Genomic DNA, 21040 nt, shown 5'->3' on the forward strand with positions numbered 1-21040 from the left:
CTGTCAGGAGATATAAGTCATCGAGTAAGTTCAATTGCCACATATTTAAAACGATCCAAATGAGCTGAGCTTTACACACAAACTTGATGTCCCCAGAAATTAATGTCAATTTTCAGCATGGAACGGAGCAGTATTATCTTTTCAGAATTGGTAACTTCTGTTAAACCGACTAGAAACCGTCCCCCACTCATTTGCCTGTACTGCGAGAACTATCTTTCAATTGATAGTTTCTTGCAGGGCGTATTAACGAAAAGAGAACTCGTCATTGCTAAGGCATTTTTCTCGCAATATTTAAAATGCTTTCACAATGGATGGATGATTAAAAACTCCATTCTCATTGAGAGTAGCAATACACTCTAGTAATTCTTCCGCCTACCATCTTTCCTTAATTTCGGTCTCTGGCAGTGCCTCCACCACGATTGAAGAAGATTTTTGAAGAGATCATCATTACAACAATGCCTTTTTAAGTGACCGCTTTCATCTACTCCATAATATTTACCAGCGTGCTATTGAACACCTTTCTGTAAGTACATCTCATCTATACCATCAACATTATTTCAGTGGAGATCCCGCCCTCTTCCTTCGTATCTCCATGGACTTTAAATGCGTCAACGCTCCATTTACTGTACCGAGACAGCGTTGACGTTGAGGGAAATGGAAACCTTCTTGTATGAATTCTATAAGCTTGCGCAGATGTATACCGAAGTAGGAGCGCAAAACGAAACTATTTCGGATGAATACGCAATATGAGCAACACCAAGTCTTGTAATATGGTGGATTTGGAAGCTCTTCCAGTAAATTGTTGTCGGATTTTTCGGACATTTTCGAGATATTTCGCTAAATTAAGTAAAGCACCAAACTTAGTCAGAGTAGCACTTGTTCCTTGTGTGAACCAAGGAAGCAGAGGAACTTCAAATCATAAAATATAAAGCGGAATGACGAGACCTTTTCCCAGTTGTCAGATATCCTGTCTTACAACCATAAACACAACATTTGTTGGCCATTATTATGCCTTAAGTCAAGCCTGAATTACTAAGTATATAGTCAGCCGAAATTCGCTGTCAGGAAGGCCGCATGAAATATCCTCATTAATTCTCGGCTGATAATAGTGGGCGCGCATAACACCGCAATATAATGAGTTATTTACCAACTGAATAAAGGTAGCCTACCTCACAGTTACAAGCTAGTCAAAACGGCAGCTAAACGTAACTCAGTCGCCACTGCAATCGAACACAGTCGTTACTGTAGTTTTATAGCTAATCACGGCATGATTCCATAACACTGGTCAACAATTTTTTTTTCGTTTCTTGTTGCATGAGATTTTTTAACTGATTCTACACAATTTTAGGATGCTGATTTCAAATCTGCAATCAGTTTCTTTATGCATGCTCTAGTTTTCATGCAATCGACAATTTAATATTTTTTCGTTAGTGGCACATAGGCCTATTTAGTGCATAAATCTGATCTGCATCGAACACTTTTTATCCATCCAGCCCTTTTTCATTTGAAGGTCCTGGAATCATTTTGTGATATCTGTGGTGTATATAGTGTACACGCTTGTCTCGTCAAAGACGTAATATAACATCGTTCGTGAAGGGTGCCTACAGAGCTTACTTTGACATCCATCTTGGCGATCAAGATAGGAAATGGTCTCCACATGTTGTGTGCCATAACTGCGAAGAAATGCTCAGAGACTGGACAAAAGGAAAGCGGAAGAGTCTGCCTTTTGGCATTCCAATGGTGTGGCGTGAACCCCAAGATCACACGACTGACTGCTACTTTTGCATGGTAAATACAAAAGGTGTTGGCAGGAAGAGCCGACAAATGCTTTCTTATCCAAGTATACCATCAGCTATACGACCTGTTCCGCACTCTGATAGATTCCCTCCTCCAGTCTTTAGTGGTTTTACATTTTCTGAAGATGTGGAAACTGAAGCAAAGGGAAGAGGTTATGGAAATGGAGTATAAAAGAACAGATACAGGATCTGAATCTGAACATTCTTCTTGTGAAACCAGAGTAGCTGTTCAGCAGTTTAATCAATCAGAACTGAATGACTTCGTACGTGATTTAGATTTGTCCAAGCAAGCAGCTGAGCTCTTAGCCTCCAGACTCAAGGAAAAACAGGTTCTGGATCAATCTGTAAAGGTATCCTTTTTTCGAATAAGAGAAGAACTCTTTCTTCCCTATTTTTCAGAGGAAAATAAGCTGGTATTTTGCAACGATATACCTGGTCTTCTCGGACAATTGGGTATCTCCTCGTATGATCCAGGAGAATGGCGATTGTTTTTGGATAGTTCCAAGCGCAGCCTCAAGTGTGTCCTTTTACACAATGGAAATGTTTATGGAGCTGTTCCAGTTGGTCACTCTACTGTCTTGAAGGAACGGCATGATGACATTACAACTGTTATGGGTTTGCTTAGATATCATGAGCACAACTGGATCATTTGTGTTGACCTCAAAATGGTTAGTTTTCTGCTAGGTCAGCAAAAAGGATACACTAAATTCCCATGTTATCTATGCATTTGGGACAGCAGAGCACTTGAAAAACATTGGACACAGAAGGAGTGGCCCTTACGTGAAACATTTCAAGCTGGCATGCCTCATGTAACACACAACCCAATCGTAAGCAGAGACAAAATTGTTTTTCCGCCCCTGCACATCAAACTAGGTCTCATGACACAGTTTGTTAAAGCTCTAATTCCTGACTATTAATCCTTTCGTCATCTTCTTCATACTTTCCCTGCTTTGTCATATGATAAAATTAAAGCAGGAGAGTTTAATGGACCACAGATACGTACACTTATTCGTAACCAAAACTTCATTCAGAAAATGAATGTCAAGGAGAAAGCTGCATGGCTATCTTTCGTAGATGTTATAAAGAATTTTCTTGGCAACAGAAAGGCTCCAAACTATGAAACACTTGTATCCAAGATGCTCTCAGGGTTTCGTGATTTAGGATGCAACATGAGCATAAAAGTACATTTCCTGTACAGCCATCTGGACAAATTCCCTGAAAACCTTGGGGCTGTCAGTGATGAACAGGGAGAGCGTTTCCACCAGGATCTCATGACAGTGGAAGAACGCTACCAACGTCGGTGGGAGCGACATATGATGGCGGATTATTGTCGGGGCATCAAACGTGACTGTCCTCAAAAAGCGTACAAACGCATAAGTTATAAGAGGAAATTTTTTCCAGGGTTGTACAATAATTAAATTTTTTGCATCTTTTCATCGATAGCTTTAAGTTTATACTGTGGATTGTCATCGTTCTTTTCAATGTCATTTTGCAACAAAAACTCGCTTATTACATGTATTTTACCAGGAAAAATGTTCTTTGTTACATTTTTTCAAACATTTGGTGCCAAATTGTCTGTAAATAGAATTGCTAGTGGTAACACAATCATTTCTGGGAACCTATTATTGTTTTGAGGTTGGCTATTCGACTATAAGCAAGAACGTCATTTGACAAATCATGTAATTTTTCAGAAAATTTGAATTTAGTAAAAATAAAATAAAAAATCTGTATTTGCAAAAAATCTAGACCTTCCAGAATAAAACTAAGGTCAGATTTGGATTCAGCGCCCCCAAATTAGGTAAGAACAAGTGTTGGTAGAAATGCAACAAAATTTTTGTTGACCAGTGTAATCGATAATAATTCAAACGCAGCGAATATATGGATAAAAATCTTTCCCTTAAAATGAAAGCCGTCTGCTAAACAGAGAACCACAATCGCAAATGCACAACGGTTAGCCGAGTAAAGGTAGCCTACCTCATAGTTATAAGCTAGTCAAAACGGCACCTAAACGTTACTCAGTCGCGACTGCAATCGAACACATTCGTTATTGTAGTATCATAGCTAGTCACAGCATGATTCCATAATCCACAATAATTCAAATGCAGCTACTAGCTCGAAATCTTTGCCTCAAACTGTAAGCCGTCTGCTATACAGAGAAGCCCAATCGCAAATGCACAACGGTAGCTGCGTAATGAGTACTATGGCTTCAAAAGGGAGTCGTCTGGTAGAAATCGAAAACAATCGCCGATGTCTGTTTTGCGAGCGCCGGCCTCCTCGATCTTGCAAGTGTTTTGTACCAGATAAGGCCGTAAGTTATCGTAGGCCCCGATCGCTCACTGTCTATGTTCATTGTTAATATCTCAAATTGTGATTCACGACTCACCCTTCCCGGTGGACATTTATTTGAAGACAGCAAAGTTTCGCGACGCACATATGAATGAAAATAATATTAATGATAATTATTCCGATTTAAATATCATAAAAATGAATGATATTTGACCGCGAGCGCGTTACAAGTGCATTTGGCTTATCGTAACTCCCACTACGTAAATAACCAATGTAGTTTTAAAATCGTAGACTCTGAGAATGTAGAATTAATATGAGTATTTTCTTCAATTTGTTGAACTTGGAAATGATTTTCTGTGCTTGGGGAGGATGATCATCACGCAATATCTATTTGACAAAACCATCATTGTGATTCAAAAATATGTAGCTCGTCTTGGAGCGGCGTTACCATATGCCGGCCTACAACACGCATTGTAAGTTCATGAAATCTTGTTATTTCTAATATAATGGACAGAGGACACCTTGATATGGCTAATAAAGCTAACGAGTGTGATCGACCCACATATTGTCGGGGAAAATAGACATTTGATTAGCTGTCGCAAAATGATTGTAGTGGTGTTAAATTATATTTAAAGAAATATTCTCCAACCGGTGGAGAATATACCCCAATTGTGGGGAATTTAGGGCCTTCTGGTTGGGAAAAGAATCACTTTGGAAAACATATTCTTTACAGTTTACATTATTAACTTCGTTTATTAAACGTATGTATGAAATGCCGATCGTATATATCTATAATATTTCTTCGCTCATTTGCAATTCAGCAATTCGTATTATCCCTGCCTCCAATTAGCGAGAATCGAGTGGACAGCGGCACGCGATCTCCCTCATATAGTTTGTTATTCATTCGTATACGAAATGATGGTGTGATTGAAATCACCTGATTCGTTGAAATAAAATTTTATATGTATATGAATATGTACTCACGGGAGATCGTGGAATCGCTAATTGATAGCATAGCCGGACTCGTTACTGAGGTAATGACATATTTCTTACTGCTCGAGTAATAGTAGCGTGCGACAGTGTAGGTTTATGGTGACTTATATCTACCATACGCATAAAAGTTCGTCAACACCAGGAAGTTTATCAGACCCATGCAATATATTCGGCATTTACACATGTAAAGTGATGCTATCTTGGCACATTTGAAAAAGATTCAAACCCTTCCTATTTTTTCTGTCAGCTTACCTCACATATCCGTTTTACGGAGGCGCAACATTGCGTGTACGGTCACCAGTTCACTGCTCATTTATTTTATTGCGTGCTGTTCCATTTTGGGATCTTAACTTTCGCCAATAGCATGTCTTTACAAAAGAAATTCAATTCTAAAGTGTATAAAGGTTGGGAACCTATATCTTATAATTTGACAATACCTTTGTGTTATGCAATTCTGTAGATGAGGTCACTGCTAGCACGTTACCACACTAGATTTACATGTGATGAGACTCTGTTGTGATTTCCAAATAATCCCGTGTGTATAGGCCTATATACGTTTTTACACCGTTGTCGACATATGATATAAAGAAACTGGGGATATCATTGGAGCATCGGGGCTGTATAAATGGATAATCTCATCCAAAATATTTAGAATATATACACTGGAACATTTCCACACGTCAAAAATAGAATATCCCTTGAGAGGTTGGTCAAGTTGCGAAAGTATGGAAAAAGTATCAAATAGGGTATGGAAGAATGTTGCTATGGTATGGAAAATTGTCAAGTATGGTATGGAACGATTGGGCGGGTATGGAGTATGGAAGATTCTCATTCCATTCCATACCATACCATGCCCTGCTTGCATCTGAGTTCTGATGACCATGCGTACAACACACTTGATATCAAAAAGGAAGAAATAAGTTTCTCATCAAATCATTTATTTAATCATTTTGCGTTTTACTGAACGTCCGTTATTCTATAACAAATATCCGTCGGTTTAAAATAAATGACGACTCAATCTGAATTTCGAACAGCTAGCAAAACGCAATGTGATGCCTTGTACTTCGAAAAGACAACTTGACTTGAATTGTGACTTGACATGACTCGAGCCAAAATGCGCAATGAATCAAGATGACTTGTGACTCGACGGTAGTGACTTGATCCAAACACTGCTGGCTGAAGAGAGAGACATGGGATATTTTGCATCATTTACCCATGTCTCAGCAACTACATGATACTACAATAGAGCATAGAGGCAACTAGAATGGAACATGGCGGTATTTAAAAATAATTATTTGCAGATCCATCATGGTAGTTTTCTGAAGAAAATGGTTACAACCAAGATTTTTTCCACGTTTAATTTGATAGCACATCATCTTTAGAGCGCAGTGAACATTAAAAACAATCATTCTGGAATATTTTTGTACCAAAACATTTCTCAATAACAGTTAAACATTTTTCCCTATCGAAAAACAAAATGAGGTCGCACGTAAATGCTGGTTTTATTTTCGTTTTAATTGGGGTCAGCCATTATAAAGTTGCCGACCGGTGGTCTAGAGTAGGTCAGCCCCACAATACTGACAATTGTTTTGGCTGCCTATTGGACCGCACATACCTGGTCGTAAGAGTCCGCCCTGCTGAGATACAAATTCCTTTTGCCATCCTTCTCCTTCTTTTGCTTCTTCTGTTGATTTATCATCCTTTCACGTCTGTTCACAGCTTAATCAACTCGAATCCCATTCCCTTCCAGTTTGTTGCCCTGTAATAGTAGTCAGATAGTCGCAAATATGTTTACAGACAGACTTGTACAATAGGGGGGACTTATTTTCAAATATCATCGGCTTTATTGTCAAAACGTCAGGTTACCCTAAAAACCTTGCGCAACAAATTTGACTCCAATCCAACCAGTAGATGCAGAGGTCAGTAAAATTGGTCATTTTTCAATAGAAGTATTTACGGAGACCAATTTCGTCATACCGACATGACCCAAAATCATATTCCAGGTATGCTTGAAGAAGCAGGAATGTCTTTTCCACTTGTTTTGATCTTGACAAGGGCCTGTGGCGGAGTTTGGATGAAGACATCGCCAGTAAACGAAAAAAGATATCACATGGATTAGCTGGAAATTAGTCCACGTCACTGAAATAGACATGTTAAAATTCAATTCATGGTCGAGTAACTCAGGTAGGCCTACTTGATTTTGACAACCATACTCACGAGTAGTACAAGGAGATTGTCAGTGGTCATCAACTCTCACAAAACATCATTATTCAATAATGAGTGGCAGCATCTCTAAATCTATTCGGGTGGCCAACAAGTTACAAATCCCAATGGGAGTGTATTTTTTTCACATACTTTTTCAGGCCCCGCCGAGTATAATATTATTTACTGGTATGCGGACTTGTGTGAGCTACCAATCTGGATAGTTGAAGGTTAACTAAAAACTGTTTTTTTTGATTAGTTCAAGTTATGGATTTTGAAAAGTGAGTAGTTTTAGTTACAGTAGCGCATTAAAAAACTAGTTCCAATAACAGGAAAACTCACGTCATCGTTTTGCGTGAATCGTGATACCGTCGTTGTGTTGTGTGATGTTTTTGCAGCCATTTCTAGCTCAGAGTCATCACTAAAGAGACTGCCGTAGGGGCGATAGGGGTTGAAAGCCTTCCCATTTTAACTAGAAACCTTTACTTACAGAAGTGATGATTCGGTATCCAATATTTCCTATCTCGTTAGCGATTCAGTGATTTGTATTATCAGTGCTGCCAATTATCGACAATCGACAGTGCATAGTGGTATGCGATCTGGTTAGTTAGTTGCAGAGCTTTAATGGTCGTGGTTCCAGTTCTGCATATCGAACACCAAGCAGTTTGTAGGTGTCTGTTGGTATATATTATTTTAGGAAGTGGTTAGAGTTTTATCCTCATTGGTCGAATGAATATGATCAAGTGTTGTAAAGGAAAAATGATACCATAAAATGAAACAGAAAACAAGAAAATGGAATGTCAAAGTCACAAAATGTCTGCTTTGCTTGCAGTGTTACCTGTTTTCCAATGAAATTCGACTATGGGCCTCTTGATCGGTACGAAGATGCCAGCATCGTCATCAAAACTTTTCGAAGCTTTCAACGCGTGCTCGTGCTTGGTGATGTTAATGAATGCGTATCAGAGCGGTCTTCCGACCCCATCTTTGTTGAAAGTCTTCTCGAGAATCCATGATAACTGCACCATGTCGATCTTTGAATTTGGACAGGAGAAGCTCCTGAAAACAGTGGAATCACTTAATCGAAGTACTCCTCAGAGTAAACGAGTTAGTCACACAAAACGGCTACAGACAAAATATAGAACATCGCTTCTCTACCTTATCAGCTTGTGTAATGGTAATATTTCCAAAAATCAAGTTCAACACAGTGTGTAATGACGACAACATCATGCAATTTGAAACCAAGAATCTGAACATTAATCAAATGAGAAATTTGCTACCGTCCGTTTGATATCACACCTGTTATATCAGGTCTCATTGAAGCCTCTCAGAGACGGGATAAAACCAACAACTCCCTTTTGACCATTTGATGTATTTTGGAAGAAACGCGACCAAATATTTGCCAGATATATAATACTGTCAAACATCACTATTTTGGTATTTTAGAATGTCCTCAAATTTCGGAAAGTATTTATGACACATGACTGGTCTTTAACGAGTTGTAGGCTACTTTCAAACATAGTACAGCACTTGAAGCATTGTTAGCTGAAGACTTCAAGTTTAGCATAAGGTATCGCCAGGTTAGAAAAGGTTAAGAACCACTGCTCTAGTCATTCAGTATACTACCTCGATGATAGCACTTCATAGAACACACACATATTTCAGCAAAGAAGCTGTGTCCAGTGACAATCAGTTTAACGATAGACTTGTGTCATAGCTATGAATGGAAATTGTTAACATGACGGATCTCGAATACTCTCAACCGATGCTACTTGTTCTAGGTTCTTATGCGAGGACAGTGGTTCTTATCCTTTACTAACCCGGTGAACCGTTACATTAATCTGAACGCATTTGGAGAACCCCATATTTTCGGCAAGTCACTAATAAGCTACCAGGTAACACATCTAATACACTACCGTACTATAGAATACTGGTCCACTGAATCAAATTTGCATTACCATCACTGTTGAAGCAAAAAAAACATATAACATGATGATCACACAACATATATTACAGTAAATGATTGAGACTTCTGCTGTATGAGTCTGATTCAGAATGACTTAGACAACTAAATAATTCTGGTTGATTGATTTCACTAATTATAGGAAAATGTCGGTAATATAATTCTAACATAATTAGTGAAATTTTTCTTTGCTCCAATTCTAATCCGATTTTTTAATTCTAATCTATTTTCTGGTTCATTTAGAATTTCTACAGGAGAACTGTACCGTGCAAGACGAGCCGAGCATAGTGCGCAGACTTTTGTCAGCGTCATGCTTATGAGAATAAGGTCTGATATGATATGAACTGGACTTTATTCCATGTCCAAGCCTTTGCAAATGGAGTAATTCTAATTACAATCTAATTTGGTAAAACTGTGTAACTATGTAACTTGAAGTTTGGTCTAATTTGAAAAAAAAAACGGTCCAGTTATAATTCGAATTCTAGTCTAATTTGAGGAAGAAAAAAAAAACTGTGCAGCTATAACACTAATTCTAATTTAATTTCGAAAACCTGAAAATCATGTAGTTGCCCAAGTCTGACTCATAAAACCCCTGGGGTAATCGTATGAGCCACGGTCAGTAGGCACCGCTCCAAGGTAACATACAAAGCATGCTAACAGTTGTGATTCTGACACACCTTCGACTTTTTACCGTTCACACTTCTAGGAAGATTGTCAAAATAAAGTCAAGTTGCAGAGAGACATTAGGATTTTTTCTGTTTGGCCCGTTTGGCATTGTTGATCTTTTCGCGTTTCTTCCATTCTATTGCGTTGAGACCTTTTGCGACCCGCGTTCCTACACAAAAAAACCACAGCCGGTCAGTGTAGTCAGCATTGCAATTTACTACAAATGTTAATCGGAAGGGGCTACTTTCGAAGTAGATTCTCGATTAGAGCAAAATGATTCACACAATACACAGGAAGAATCTTGGAAACCATTTTCAACTACAACAACACAGGGGACTGTACCTCGGTAAAATAAGTGTTGTAACTTATCTTAAAACTACTCTGTAGTTTTCAAAATCACAATACAATAGTAAGTACCGTAGTTTGGTCGTGAAGTAGAAATGGAAGTAGTCATAACATAACCAATTTAATTAGCTACCGGTATACTAAGCAAAGCATACTAAAAAGTTTTAGGAATCAAAATGGAGTCAAATGCCATCCAAGCGGAAGCAGTAATCTTCACAGCAAACAAAAACTTCACGTTGAATGAAAATGAGCTTTCAAAGTTGATGATTAATTATGATATAAATGTACGAGAATGGGTCTTTGATAAAAATGTGTTACATGATACCATGCCATAGACTGCAGGTCTGTCAGATATAATACAATTTTATACATCGATACGCTAGTGCAGTGCTTTTCAACCTTTTTGAACACCATCAGCACTTTTTCCGCAAGATAAATTCCATGGCAACAAACCAACCGAAAATTGTTATACAAAAAGAAAATGTAGATACTTAACAAGTTTTTTTTATATGTGCAAGAAGTGCAGGCGACTGGTTCAGGCTATTAAATGTCTCATTAAAAAGACCACTCTATTCCGTAGTTTCGATTTCAACTATAGTGCACTAAACCCTTTTCGGCGAAATAAGTGTTCAGTTTTGTACAAGAACTTCTAGTGCTTGGATATCCAGGTGTTTATAAGAACCATCCCGCACTCCTATCCAGAATACAGCGTCTTTTCCTTGTGCAAAAAAAGTTTCCGACAAAGGTCTCACAAACTTCCAGTTAGTCGAATGGCTGCAAAACCCGCATATCTGTTTCAATGCTTCTCTCATATGACTTAGAAAGTAAGCTCCAAAACTAACATGAAGAATGAGCACATATGAGCTGGATACCTTGTGATACGCTGATAAACAGTGACCTTGGATATATAAAAACAATTTTCAAGAAATTCCTCAAATTTTACCTGCATATTATCAGACCACTTAGGTAGCGTGAAGACCCAAAATTATACCATTTGCAACCCATACTTTGAGGAGCCGTGACGGGGACAGAATTAGCTTGACAGAAACTTGCAAGTGTGAGTCTGTGATGATGGTATGTATTACTATATTCTGGCCTCGTGCTAATCGAACCATTTTTACGAAAATATGATGATTTTCCAGAGAAATAAAGCCGACAGCCATTTTTAAATCATTAATCCCGCATGTCGCAAGCTCAGACTCAGCTGATGTACTGTAACCTATACATGCCACTACACCCGGTTTTGTACCAGACTTTTTAGTAGGTAATAAATACAGCGCACAAATTGTAATTCACTACGGCTGGCGTGAGACAAAGTTATTGTAAAAGATACGAATAGGTCAAACACGTTTTTGCATTTACGTTTCAACGACCAAGGCTATGGAGCCACTGCACTCGAATTTCCTATCAGGTTTATTTGAATTATTCCACGCCAGAACAAGTCCGGTGACAATTATTCACTATTTCCATCCGCATTCATCTGCACCACGTCTCTCATCCGCACTGCAAATTTTTCCATCCGCACAAATGCGTACCATTCCACAGGTTGAAAGGCACTGCGCTAGTTCATTTCATGGAGAACATCAAACTTTTGAATTAATTTATAAATTCGTAATTTATTTATCTGCGTCTTTTCATATCAGAGTTCATGCCCTACTTTGGTCTTGGCATACATCACAATTTACAATAATGTAATTGCTGGACCAAACTTTTTAAAAGTAACCTACCTTTCAACTACTTGAGGAATATTTATATGTGATTGTGTAACCGAAGAAGACTTGCAAACCAAATTCGTTACATAATGACTCTACCTTTTGGAGAGATCTGTGAGTTTAATGAAGTCTGGAGTCTAGCCCACACCAAAGTTGTTGCCTTTTGAGAAGAAATCCAAGAATCTGAATCAAGTTAGTGCTTTTTAATAGAGCCACATATAACGAGCGTGATATCAAAAAGGCAATAGCAACTGTCTAATTAAAATGAGCATCTGACATTTGCTTTCAAGTTGCACACTTGCCTTAAATACGTTTTAGGTGAATTTTGATTTTTGATGACTGGTCTAGAGTAGGGCAGCACCACAATACTGAAAAGCTTGTGTTGGATATTGGCCCTCATGTGCCAGGTCGAACGAGACATTACCTGCCGCGATACGAATTCCTCTTGTTCTAATTTTCATGATTTCGGTTCTTCTGTTGACTGGGAATCCTTTTCATATCAGTACTGCTCACTGCTTGATACGCTTGAATCTTACGCGTTCAGGATCTTGCCTGAAATGGCAGCCATATATTTATTTACAGACAGACTTGTACAAACTACCAATCTACTTAGTTGGTGATCAACTAACTACTACTAGAACTTACTACCGATTAGTTAGTTCTAGTTGCGGATTTTGAAAAGCGAGTAGTTCTAGTTCTAGCTCATGTTGCGGATTTCATAAGGTTAGTAGTGAGTGATAGCTGGGTTCTAATGACTCGACTCGAGTCACGATTTTTGGTGAACCGACTGGACTCGAGTATTTTCTACAAATGCATAAAATGACTCAAATCGACTCGAGTTATTTCGTGCATTGACTCAACTTGTACCCGAGTCATTATACATGACTCGAACCAAGTCATGTGACTCGAGACTAGGACGGCCAAGACAGACATTTCATTGTAACTTCATAAAATTGTTATGTAATCATATTATTGGTATTTCGGCTATCGGTCCTGATACTTGTAAAATAGGGTCAGGAACTGTTAGAATTGAGGAAGATTACGATGTTATGAATGCGGGCAATTCTATATCACTAGAGCACAGTTAAAAAAGTGGGTTGAATCGGATTGAGATCAAAACTTAACAGTGAACACAATGACATGGACTCAGACTTGACTAGATGTTGAATTGAAAATGACTCGACTTGACTCGAGTCAAAACTATAAAAGTAAAATTGACTTGTGACTCGGATTCTTCTGACTTGGTCACAATCCTGAGTTCTAGTTGCACAATTATAAAATAAACAACTAGAAAACACGCGTTTTCCTATGAAGTAAATCATGATACCGGTGTTCTGTCGTGATAGGTTCTTGCAGTCATCACTACTGACAGGTGCATAGCCTGGGTTTGAGGGTCGAAACGCTGCCATTTGACCCTCGAAACCAGTTCCTATTAAAATGCAGTTTCTATCTCATTTGCAATGCAAAGTTTGTATTATAATCAGAGTTAGATGTGTTTCATTTAGGCAGTATGGGATTTCCAAAGGCCGTTAGGTCTACATGTACTTGCAGTTGCGAGTGTTGCAATAGCCGCAATATTGAATTAAAAGTAAACACGGACACATCTACTTACATTTTCGTCTCAATTCAGCACGTTGACACAGTTTGTCGCTTCTTCCGAGGTCTTGAATTGGACGAGAGCACCATCTCTTGGTTATTTTTCTCCGATTCAATTCCCGAAATAATCGTCTCTTGTCGATTCGGTCCATATTTCGCAAAATTCGCGGTCTTTTGTGGTATTTTAGACTAAAAATAAGGACAAATTGCCAAAAATGTGGAATTTTGGGCGAAGGGAGAACAGTTCTTGAAAAAGGAGGACAAATCCTTATAAATGTGGACGCATAGTTGGAAGTTTTCTACTTGAGAAGCCTTACTGACTACGTTGACCACCTCTGCATACCGTCCACTTTTCCACTTATTGTGACGTCAGGGTCAAAATTTGAGTACGTCACACATATATTCCTCACCATGTTAGTTATGAAAGCAGGCAACAATCTACACCCCCCAAGAAACGCGGACTGCAGATTTGTACGAACTACCAATCTGGTTAGTTGGCATTGAGCCAACTACTGGCTTATTTGAGTAGTTCTAGTTGTAGCTGCAAGTTTTGTAAACTGAGCAGTCTTAGTCTTAGTATCAAGTTTTGAATATCCAGTGGTTCGCACATGTCTGGCGGACTACTGACTAGCAATACAATGAGACACGTAACAAAATAAGCTCTACCTTGGCATAGAAAATCCGAGAAAGCTTCGGCCAAACCGTCTTCCAAAACATCGAGACAGATTTAGAACAAATACAGTCCGTACTTTGCGACCATCGTGAGACGTCTTGGAAGCGTGTTTCTTCTAGGACTTGACAACTGAAAACAAGCAAGCACTGAAACCAAGCACACATAGCATGCGCTTGAAATTGCGCTTACTGACTTCTTATGGGTGTATCTATCCATCCAATGTCGCCAACTATACTACTTCTGTAGCAATAATGCCGGGAATTATACCAACGCGAGAGACACGGTGCATATTTTTGTTTCTTTATTCATATTATGTTGAATTGCACAAAATCGGGGCAGTTTCATGCTACCCGAAAGAATGGGTAAAGGGATACCGTTTTTTTTATATATACAGGAGACAACAGATGGAGATAGATGATAGACGTATCTCAATAATATTTTGTGATATCACGATATTGGTGGCGCAAAATTTATCACCATCACAAAGGGGGTAGTGTCTAAAAAAGCTTGAGAGCCTCTGGTTTTGAGCAGCGGTTTCATCACATTTTAGAGCGCTACCAAATCTTGTGTTAGTTTACATCTCACGACCTAAGCTGCGCGCATCATAAAAATGCATTTCTGACACAATTAAGCCTATGCAACGTTTTACGAGCATGTATGAATAAGACAAGATGCTGAAAAAAACACATTCAATATTAAAGAACATTTACTTTTTTTGAGTACTTGAGTAGACCTTTTCTGTTTCCAATCTACTTTACTATGTTTAGGCAGAACAAATTAATTTTTACAGCTTGGGATTTATAAACTAGAATGTGGTTTTGAGATAGGTTCCTAGCACTTCTATGTATAAATTTCCATAACGGTTTAAGTAGCGACTGTATCAAGGTAATTAAATATATTTTCCAAAATGGCACCAATAATTGAAAATATTTCTGGGCTCATTTTCAATTCAGTAATTTGCATTATCAGTGGTGCCAATAAGCGACAAGCGACAGTGTACAGCGACACACAATTTAGTTAGTTAGTTGCAGATCTTCAAAGGCCATTGTTCAACTTCTAGTTTCGCATCTCGAAAATCAGTAGTTCGTACAAGTTTTCTCATTTATATTAGTTTAAGAAGTGAGTATAGTTTCTTCCTCATTTGCTGAATGGTGATTTAGTATTGTTAACGAGGAATGGCGGCAGAAAATTAAACGGATATTGATAAAAGTTTATGTAAAATATAAGTTCACAAATCTCAGCATCACTTGAAGTTTTACCTTTTTCCAATTGACAATTCAACTATTAGCCTGTCATTGGTCCAAAAATGTTGTTATTGATATTAAAACTTCTCAGAGCTTTCAAAGCGCGTTCGACTGTTCATGCTTGAAGTTGATAAATGCGAATCATAGCTTTCTTCTAACTTCATGTACGTTGAAATTCTTCAGATCTCGCATCAGTCGAGATTCCGCGATAACTACACCTCGTCGATCTTTGTTTTGGAACAGGAGACGCTCCTGAAAACATGATGTCATCAGTTTAGCGAAGCACTCATAGAGTAAACGTGTTAGCCAATAGCAAAGAAAAGCTAGACAGTCGAATCAGCCATTTCGAACAGTTTTGTTCTGCACCCTTTTGGCGAAAAAAAGGGATACACTGCTTTCTCTGAGTTAACCGGAAAATCAATTGCTCTCTTCATTGCTGTGCATAAAGGCATACAACGCATTCAAAAGACATCAGTGTTGCGGATTGCATTAATCGCTGCTGCTGTGTACAGCAGTAATTCACACGGATCGCACAAAGCGCACGTTAGTTATACCTCCTGGTTAGTTGTATGGTACGATATTTTCGATACCAGACCATTCAACAATTACTGTGTATTGTATTACGGTGTAACACACACACACATATAGGGTGTAGTACTTTTCGATACCTACGACAATGCAACTAACTGCTGAACTGTCAAGGAAGAGTATTTAGCTTTTTTGTGTTTACTTTAGCATGCAATTTCACCTTTAATGCTGAACTCCTCTGTACCAATCTGTTTTATGAGATGCATGCAATGCTACCTAATTGTAGGTGACTATAAAGCGCTGGAACGGTCTCGTATGAGCTCATTGTGACCTCTTGCTGGATAAACCGTCATTGTTTCACTATAATCACTCATTTCGTTATAAAACAAACAAAGTGGCCTACTATTTATTTTGCTATAATCTAATGATACAGCCTGTGTCCGAATTAAGTGGAGAATTATTAGAATGAATGGGAGTTGAATACGTACAATTTGACACTTTTTTTACCTTTCCCGAGGATAGGAGGATTTGACTATAGTTTACATGTGCACTGGTACACAAAACCGATTCAAGAAAAAGTATAAACCGCGCTGCTCAACATTGCGTACCGGTAAAATTTCCAAATATCAAAGTCAACACATAACAACAGTGAACAATTCAACACAAAGAACGAGAAAATAATTTTATTGAGAAATTTGGTGGTGCGCTTTCGGTATCACACCTGTTATTACTGAAGCTTCTGCAAAATGGGCTGAAATCAACAACTCAATTTTGACTGTTGGGTTCATTTCGAAAGAATTGCGTTGCAGTGTTTGACAGATTTTATGATACTGTCAAATATCGCTACATTGTATTGTTGAATTTTGGAGAGTATATAACATTCACATATGTTGGTCTTAAATAAGCTGTAGGGCTACTCTGAAGCATAGTACAACACTTGCAGCATTGTTCGCTGGAGGCTTGCCGGTTAGCATGTGTCGACGCCAGGTTGGTAAAGGTTAAGAACCACTGCTCTTAGCCATTTGGAATACTGCCTTATGATAGCACTTCATAAAAGACACACATATTTCAGTATTAGTACGCAGTAAAAATCATTTCAACGACGAACTTGTGTCATAGTTATAGATGAAAATTGTCAATAAGACGGATGGAACACTCTGATTATGCTACTTTTCTGGGTTCTTATACGACGACAATGGGTAGCCTTCACCAATCCGGTGAACCCCATATTTTTGTTAAGTCACAAAAAACCTATCACAATACACAACTACACATTTCTATATAATTCTAGTGCGCGGAATGACTTATGCGTCGGCATCAGTATTAAAAACAAAACCGTTAAAACATGACCATCATACAAAATACATGACTGTAAATCAGCGTGACTTCTGTTGTATGAGTCAGGTGTGTGTTCCGGTGAACCCCAAGACTGGCTCAGAGCAAACTTGATCAAATTTCTTGTTTTCCCGAAAATAATACAGGGGAACTGTGTCGCGCGAGAAATGAATCAAGCTTGGTGTACAAACATTTGTCAGTCTCGTGCTTATGAGACTGAGGTCTGATTGGATATGAACTGAGCTTTATTCCATGCCCAAGTTTTTGTGAATTAAGTGATTCTAATTCCAATCTAATTTTGAAAAATTGTGTAGCTTTCACTGTAATTCTAATCTAATTTGGAAAAAAATTAATATTAGTTATAATTCTAAATCTAGTATAATTTGTATAAAAACAACTGAAGCTTTTAGTTATCATTCTAATTCCAATCTAATTTGGAAAAGGTAAAAATGACCTAGTTGTCTAAATCTTGCTCAGAGAACCCCTGGAGTTATCGTGTGAAACCTCTTAGGAACCACTGTTTCAAGACAGCCCAATTAAAAAGTATGCTGATAGCTGTGGTTCTGACATACCTCCAACTTTTGATGGACTTCTAGGAAGATTGTCATCACAAAGTCGAGCTGTACGTTTGCATTTTCAGTTTGGCCCGTTTTGCTTTTTCAATCTTCACACGTTTCTTCCATTCTTATGCGCTGAGTCCTTCAGTGGCTTGCGTTCCTACACAGAAAAATCACAGGTGGTCACGTAGTCAGCGTCGCACTTTTCTACAATAATTAACCATAGTTGGCTACTCTCAAAGTAGCTTCATGCAGGGTTGTTATGACTCGATTTTCTGGTGACTCGACTTGACTGAAGTATTTTTTAAGTGACTCGATTCGAATAAATTTGTGTGTTGACTTGACTTGAGCTAGAGCCATTGCGCATAACTTTAACCAAGTCACATGACTCAAGACTGGGACGGCCATGACAGACATTCCGTTGTAACTTCGAATAATAGTGAAGTCACCACATTGTCGGTATGTCGTCTATCAGTCCTGATACTTGGAAAATACAGCCAGGAACTGTTAGGACTGAGCAAAAGTGCGATACTCTGTACCACTCTAGCAGAGCTGAAAAAAAGTGGTTTGAATCGTATTGAACTCAAAACTAAACAGTGAACACAATTACTGTGTTTCCACGCAGCACCGAAGTACAGCCAAAAGGCCAAGATGCATGCATTGTACATGTCGGCAGTGTTTTCATGACGAGACCTAACCCAACCGTGTCTTGGCCGAACAAGGCTGACATATACGTTTTTATCTGACTCATTCAGTAATAATTTCACCACATCACAAGATTGCGATAAAATGACTCCGTAGGAAGGAGACTAAACAACTAGAAGCGGCCATTCAATCAAACAATCCTCTTTGACCTGGAACATGTCGGTAGGCCGAAATCGAACATATAAAAATGGTCCAGGGAATAAGTTTTGGGAGTTGCAACGCCTTGCATTTCAAGCTTGAAATCCCTTCTTTTTGAAATGCCGATTCTATCTCCTAGATTACTTGGCTCATTGCGATTCAGTAGTTTGTATTACAGTATTATCAGTTGTTAGTTCGTTGTGTTTGAGGTGGTTCGGCATCGGATTTTAGAAAGTCGTTAGTTCCAGATCAGTGGTCCTCAAACTGGGGGCGTGAAAACATCTGAAGGGGGGAACGCAGCTGCGGTCAAATGAAAAAAAAATTCGCGTTATTGCGGTTTACCTCCAATTCATAATTATTGCTGTGTATAGGTCCGAATTTCATATTAGAGGATTCTCACATCAACAGTCATAAGTAGGGCGTATTTTTTTGACATGTCAACAAAAGTCAAAATTAGGTCAAACAATGTCTAAATTGTTTTTGCAACCTGCATTTCGTTTATATTGTAGATTTTGCAGTGTCGGTGAACTCATCAAAAGACATTTTACCGCTTGTAGCTTACTTTATATGCCTACCGTTGTAGATGGTTCATTGTCTGCTCATTGCGAATCATAAATTTTATTTATTTCTACCATAATGCGTAATGTAACTATTGCAATTCTTCATAGGGTCAGATTATGTTAAGATAAAGTTTTTTCATGTAAAAATTTGTCAGTTATTGAGACAAAAAAGTTTTTTTTCAGGCCAAACTACTTCGTAAGGCCAGACAGTTCCAACCAGAAGTGAATATAAGTAGTAAAATTCTAACGTAATGTGGGAAAATACCTAATTCGCATATGTTAGGTCAAATTTTGTCAAAATTAAGATTTTTTAGGTAAAAATATGTCAATATTTTGATTTTTTGGATCAAAATCTTTAGTTTTTTAGGTACCAAAAATCAACCTAGTCAAAACCTTCTATGGCATCAAATTCTCTGTTGAGATTGCCAGCATTGTGATTGCATTTGTGATATGACTATAAGGGGGGGGGGGGGGGGCGAAATGTCTCACTTTCCAAAAGGGGAACGTGTCAAAAAAACTTTGAGAACCGCTGTAATTGAAGCTGCAAGTTTTGCAAAGCGAGTACAGATTTTGGAAATCCAGTAGTCTGGGTGCAGAACCGGAATAGTGGTTTTAAAGTACGGTAAGCATGGACGAGTCTAACAACGTTTTCCTTACCATTCAGTAAGTCGATACAATTTGCCACTTTGTCGGGGGTGAGGTCTTGAATTTGACGAAAGCACATTCGTTGGCCATGTCGATAGCGGAATAGATGGCAATCTGAATAGAAGATGTCAAAAATGTGATAGCAACGTATTGTAATATAGCCTATGAATATATGCAGGAAAATAATGTACACGCATCTGAGATCGGATGAACGTACATACAACACATCTGATATCAAAAAGGAAGCAGCAAGTTTCTCATTGAATTCAACTTTTTGATATTTGCCTTCTACTTCCACACACTGTCCACAAACAAATTTTTAGTTCATTTTGATATTTGGGTGGCGGATATAGAGCAGTGGTCGGCAACCTCTGAGGTCATGAACCCAAGCGGGGTCGCGTTATCTTTTCCTGGCGTCGCCATGACTCAACATATCTATCACTGTTTTAATTCAATAGTGAAAATCGAGTCTCAGTTTCATGCTTTTATCCTATGTTTAGTTTAGATACAGGAAGCAGGTGTGCGGTACTGGCATTTAACGGACGATGTTCAGCCAGGTGGAGTTGTTTCTGAAGCAAGCTTAAAATTGCCTTCACTTTATCACATTTGTCAGTTGGTCAAACTGATACTCATATGCCATCCGCTGAATATGGCGGCAAATCTATCCATAGTGGCAATTTTCAAGCTGTGATACAACTATGTTTTTGAAAGCACAACCTATCGTGGCAGTCTCGCGGACAGTGTTGAGATGACTCGAGTCATGTCTTGAACCGAGTCAGACTCGAGTCATCTTTTTCGAATGACTTGACTCGAATCGAGTCACTTTGCAAAAATGACTTGACTTGGCGTTTCAGAAATACGGATTGACTCGAAGCAAAATTTAGGAGTCAATTTCAAGTCATCAAGAAATCGATGTCGCTAAAAATCGCTGTACATTGTCGCAGCAGTAAAGTAACACAATGTATCGATCTCTGTTCTGTAAATTGGTCATTGGTGCTAGGTGATCACCTTAACCCTATTTCTTGTATGATCTAATATTCTGAATCGAATTCGAATATAGTTTACAAGTTGATATTACTACTCAAGTATTGGCGTAGGC

General features: G+C 38.4%; 1 protein-coding gene and 1 long non-coding RNA gene across 4 annotated transcripts in view; both read right to left on the minus strand.

Moving 5' to 3' along the window:
* LOC145444644 (uncharacterized) overlaps window positions 1-21040 on the minus strand; it is a 226754-nt gene that overhangs the window by 169550 nt on the left and 36164 nt on the right. The window lies entirely within an intron of this gene.
* LOC145448396 (uncharacterized) overlaps window positions 12181-21040 on the minus strand; it is a 445163-nt gene continuing 436303 nt past the window's right edge. The window contains exons 1-5 of one of the 3 annotated variants that reach the window (XR_013917965.1): window positions 17909-19346; window positions 15489-15725; window positions 14223-14358; window positions 13573-13745; window positions 12189-12512 (exon numbers count right to left, since the gene is read on the minus strand). This is a non-coding gene — a long non-coding RNA (uncharacterized LOC145448396). Of the gene's footprint in view, window positions 12513-13572; window positions 13746-14222; window positions 14359-15488; window positions 16639-17908; window positions 19347-21040 lie in introns of those variants that run through there. The other 2 variants (XR_013917953.1, XR_013917902.1) reach the window with 2 other exon arrangements.

This window comes from Botryllus schlosseri, chromosome 1 (genome assembly GCF_051294905.1).
Source record: "Botryllus schlosseri isolate E-star chromosome 1, Bs_hap1, whole genome shotgun sequence".
NCBI lineage: Eukaryota > Metazoa > Chordata > Ascidiacea > Stolidobranchia > Styelidae > Botryllus > Botryllus schlosseri.